The following is a 5,462-nucleotide window of genomic DNA, read 5'->3' on the forward strand; positions in this document are numbered from 1 at the left end:
TTCGGGATGAGAGTGATATATGAAGAATGATGCTCCTTGCCCATACTTGCCCATCATAAAAGGTATCGCAAAGAGAGTAGAAATCATGAGTTATCAGATTCCAGCATTTGTTTATGAATTCGCCATTATCATCATCCTGGACCAGTGGATTCGTTGGCAGGTCAATCCTTAATAATATGATCAATTTCTTGTCTTGAAAAGGGTGTTTCTAACAGATCCAGGTGATCTGAGGGAGTTAGAAGAGATTGGAGATCAAAGTACATGTGAGAGAAATTGCTTCTTCCCATTCTGTCTCTGAAGGCTTCCCACAGCAAGCTGGCTTTGGGGTGATGATCCTTTATTTGGAGACCATTGGGATCTTGCCAGGCAGGTACTATGATGGAGCTTATTAGGAGGTGAACCTCTGGCGGGTAAGAAGTGAGGCAGTTCATGCAGCAGCTTTACCCATTTCAGGGAAGGTCTGGCATGGCAGAAACTGCGGCGGGCGAGGGGGGGAGGGTTCGGTCTGGGGGGCTGGAGCTAGGGTTTGGCGCGGGCGGAATGGGGAACGGGGGATTGCGGCGAGGAGTGGGGAGATGATGAGGAGGAGGAGGCGACGGGTGGGGTGGGTTCAAATTTTTGGTTTGCCGCTGGGCGGGCGGGCGGGCGCGGCGGCTCTCCAATTTTCCCCACCACTTCCTCCTCGCTGCTGCGACGCGGAAGGGATGGGAATGCGAATATGCGATGGGATGGCCCGGCCGGGAAGAGGGGGAGGGGTGGTGGGCCCCACCTCTCGACCTGCCCGCGCCTCTCCGGTAAAACTCGCCAGAATGTCTGACTGCCAGCCGATCCCACCTATGCCGGGACTCACCGCTCAGTGGCTGTGGCGTCGTAACGGGAATCGTGAAAGAAGGTTTTCGGAGTGTTTCGGGAAGGGAGCGCCAATTGGAAAGACGGGCAGTGGGGAGAGTCGTGGGCGGCTTCCACGGAGTGACGCCTTTGCCCTCGCTCTGATTAGGGCTCCGTTTGGAAGCAACAAGATTTTGAGAATCTAGAAGTTAAAATCTGATCGGCTTCTAATCAGGTCGGATTCTGGAGAAGATTCCGGAATCCAGATTTTCAGAATCTGATTCCGGATACAAACGGAGTCTTGATTCGGTAATGCTACGCGTCTTACATCCGTCGCGAGCACAAATCGTCGGATGCTCCCACAGGCCCACCGCCCACGCCCACACGTCTATCCTCTTCCTCCCCACACAACTTATCCCGTTCACCCCTCCTCTCTCCATGACGGCGCTCGCAGATGCCTCATTAGCGGTGGTGCTTGCCCCTCGCAGCTCCCTTCCCACACAGCGCTACCTTGTCGCCATCCGCGACGGTGCTCGCAGATGCCTCCCGCCCGCTGCTAGCATCGTGGGCGACCTGACTCTTCCGCTCAAGATGAATGTGACAACGGCAAAGTCCAGATGTTTCGTGTATTTATTTTATTTGTTTCAATTGTTCGTTTCTCTTGTTGCAGATTTTGTTCACTTTTCTGGGATTTCTATTCTGATTTTTGCTTGCTCCTAGGATTTGTGATGTTTCAATATTTAATTTTGCATGTTGCAAGGGTTGATTTGAGATGTTAAGGTGGGAATTGGTGTTGCCATGGGGGTATCCTTCTTCCTCGCCGGCTGACTTCGTGAAGGCAACGCTTTCATGTTGCAGCTCAATAAATTTGATGTTGCAGTAGCTTTGTTATGATGTTTCAACTGGATCGATGGAGATGGTGATGCCATCCATACTTGCATCCATATATATTTCAACAAGTAAATCGATTTGTTGCGGTAATATTTTCTTGATGTTGCATTAGCTTTTTATTGGATGTTGGAAGAGCAAAATGAATTGTTGCGATAGATTTATTCGAATGTTTCAGAATTGGATCCGGTTCTATTTTTCTGTACAACTCAACTGGATCGATGGAGATGGTGATGCTATGTTCAAGGTTGCAATAGCATTTTATGGTGTCGCATGTGCCTTTTTTTTGTTGTTGCAATAAGTTTTCATTGATGTTGCGGCAGTGAGCGAGTTTTTTTTTATTCTCGATGTTGCACAAATTATTTTATAATGTTGCGGATGCAATTTTTTATGGTGCATGAACAATTTTCCCATATTGGCATCTTCTCCAAATCTCCAACCAATCATCTTTCTGTCCTCTGAGCTGCGTGACGTTGGGTCCCCCCTCTCGTGCGAGCTGCCTGATGGTGGGTGTAGGGTAGGGACGAAGCACGAAGCAGTAGTATAGGAGCTCATGGTGGTAGGACGATGTGCGTGTGTGGACGGTTGGGTAATGATTAACATGGGACCCACCGTCTGACAGCTAGCACTCAGATCGGAGTTCAGGCATCCAGGCGCTAGCAGTACCAGATTTGATTTGATCTGATTTCACACATGGCTTGCCATTCCGTTGTTTTCACTCTTGTCCACGCAGTTTTCAAATTTGGTCAAACTTGAAAATCCTTTAAGATAAGCAAGCTAATTTTTTTTTGAAGAATTAAATGGAGAGCCCTCTGATTTGGAAGCGAGGAAAGGGACGGAAGGGAAAAAATGCTAGAAAAGAAAAAAAAGAAATAACAAAATGATTCAAGGGAATTACAAAATTGAGTTACCAAGTTTGGCGACCTCCTCTGCCTCTAAGATGACGACTACAACTCTGGCGAGTTTTGATTTGGGTTAAGGTTTGAGTTGGGGAGGGGATGATTTGTGCCTATGGAATCTAGAGGGATGGCCGAAGAAGCAGCCTGGCTCGGCAGAGGTGGCGGGGTGTGGGCGGTAAGGTTGGTTGGTAGTGGGGCCACCGGCGGGGTGGAGGAGGACATCCGATGGCCGGTGCATGTGGCAAGGGTGAGGAAGAGGAGTGATTAGGAAGGGCGGGGGAGAGGATGGGGGAGATGGGTGGAACGCCACGGCAGCTTCCGTGGGCAGCGGTTTAGGTCGATGGATCGACGGCCTCAGGACGGAGATGAAGAGGGTGGCGGCGAAGTAACGGATCCGAACAAAGGTGGAGGAGGACAGGGAGGGGAGGGTGAAGGGCGATCCTCTCTGACAAGGATGGAAGGCAACGGTGGAGAGCAGCGGGGGCGTACAAGTGTTTTTTTTCTTTTCATGGGGGATGAATGGACGAGTAGATAAGGGAACGGGGGTGGGGGGGGGGCTCTCCATCAATTCTTAACGGAAGAACCATCTCCCACTAGCAGCCTCTAATTTTTTTTAGATTTCATTTCCTTCCCGGGCATCACAACGTTAGTGTACAAAACTCGTAAATTTCTCTCAAATTTTGGAGAGGAGCTTCAAGAATCCAAACAATGTGATCAACCTCTGGGGTTCTGCATCCAAGCGGAGGCCTTCAAATACGATAAAAAAAATCATTATAAAAATACCATAAAAAATTGATCAATGATGCCGTAAGTCACACTAGAAAAAAATTACGCTTTGTGATAAAAAATACTCTTAGTACAAATATACTGACATCACAAAAACTTTGTGCCATAAAAATTATTGCAGTGATAAAGCAATCAATACAAACATTGTACTCTTTATAAATGGATGAAGTGTCGAACATATGTATAGCTTTTAATTAAAAAATAAGGGAACGTGTTTCTTTTTAAAAAGCTGTTCAATTTGATTGTCAGATCCAGGAGTTAGGACAGGAAACGGGAGAGACCGAGCAGGCAGTACCAGCCTTCCAGGCTTCGAAATGACACGACGACGACAGTCGACGCTGTCCTCTTCCTCCCTCTCTCTCTCTCACACACGCACCAGATCGAAGAGATCCTCAAGCAACGCAGGAACACTGGGCGGCCTGTACTTTCTCAGCCTGGCCCACGAGCCAGTACCGAGCCAGCCTAGCCAGGTTCGAGATGTTAATTAGTAAATCTGCTGCTCGTGGTACTGATTAGGCTACGATGGTGTTTGATAGGCCGTACAGTAGAGTAGCCTTACCGTAGAGTTATCACCATCCGTCTTCTTCCTCTCGCTAACGACAGCACTCTGCTGCGGGAGCCTGCCCTCCGCGCGCCACACGCCCATATGCGCTGCCGCGCCGCACGCCTGGCCGCGGGAGCTCGCCCTCCGCTCGCCGCCGCGGCCACTGCAGGCTAAACGAAATCATGTCAAGAACCGAAAAAAATAGCAGCAATTAAACGCGATGCATGAAAAACCAATAAAATAATTTGCATCGCACTGTCCGTGGAACCAATAAAAACAATTTGCATCGCACTGCCTGTGCAAGAAGTAGGCAGGAGATGCAAGTCCAATAAGATGTGGTGGTACCTTGGGGCTGCCCATGGAGGCCAATGTCCTTCACGGCCTCCAATTTGGCTTCCTCCAAGCTGAGGCAGTTCCCCATGGGAGCAGCAGTGTGGAGCCCGGTTGGTCGACGCTTCCTGTATCTCTGTCGTCTCCTCTCTTCTCCTGGATTCCTCCTTTGTTTTCTTGCGCCTCCGGAAGTTCTCCTACGACCGCACCGCCTGCAGAGCTCCCCTGGCCTCCCCATCCTCGGCGTGCTACCGCTCGTCGGCGTAGGACATGGCAGCCGTGGGTGCCTGGTGGTGGAGACGGCGGTGGGCCGCGGGCACGAGCGCGTATTGACGCTCACTATTGACACATCTTTACCCCTGTTTATCTTCAATAATGACATGAATTTACTACCTAAACTATTAATTACACCTAATAAACCGTTCATTTTCACATATGAAACATATTTTGGAGGATGTTCTGTTTTTGCAGGGAATTGGACCCAAAAGTATGTTTTTGGATAAAGCACTAAACGAACATCAAACCAGATGAAGACGGAGGCCAATGGACCCACGAAGGGCCTAGGCCTAGAGGAGCCCAGCGGATCGGCCTAGGGTCTTCTGGAGCCTTCCGACGTCCATGTTTGACAAGCAATCCTCCGAGATGACTTAAAGGCTAAGTTTGTGAAGATATGGCAAGGATCACTTCGGGATCAAATAGAATTCAAAGAAGATCAAGCGGAGATTTGGAAAGTCATTGAAGATCAATCTCATCCCGAAGCAACCGACGTGTCAGGCCCACATGCAAGTGAAAATAAGACTTCAAAGCACCAGATGAGACTTGGAGACAAAGCAAGACACGAGGGGCCAAAAGGAAGGCCCAGGCCGATTGGCCTGGGGGTTTCCTTCGCCTCCTCGCCTTCCAATTTTTGCCACGCGCTCTCTAAACTATAAATATCCTGAAAAATCCATCGAGCCTCATATCCAAGATGACATACTCGACGTGAAGCATCAGAGAAGCAAAAGGAGCTTGAGGGACACCTCTCCGGAGGGCAGAGGGCCGTGCAGTTGTTAGGGGCTAGCGTAGGCGAACCTCTGCTGGCGTGATCACCCTGCGAGGAAGATCACGCTGGAGTTCTGGAGCTAGAAGTCATCAAGATCAAGGCAGGATCCGGTGGTGATCTTGTGATGTACAATCATTCATGGTGA

The sequence above is a fragment of the Setaria italica genome, chromosome III (assembly GCF_000263155.2).
Source record: "Setaria italica strain Yugu1 chromosome III, Setaria_italica_v2.0, whole genome shotgun sequence".
In the NCBI taxonomy this organism is placed as follows: domain Eukaryota; kingdom Viridiplantae; phylum Streptophyta; class Magnoliopsida; order Poales; family Poaceae; genus Setaria; species Setaria italica.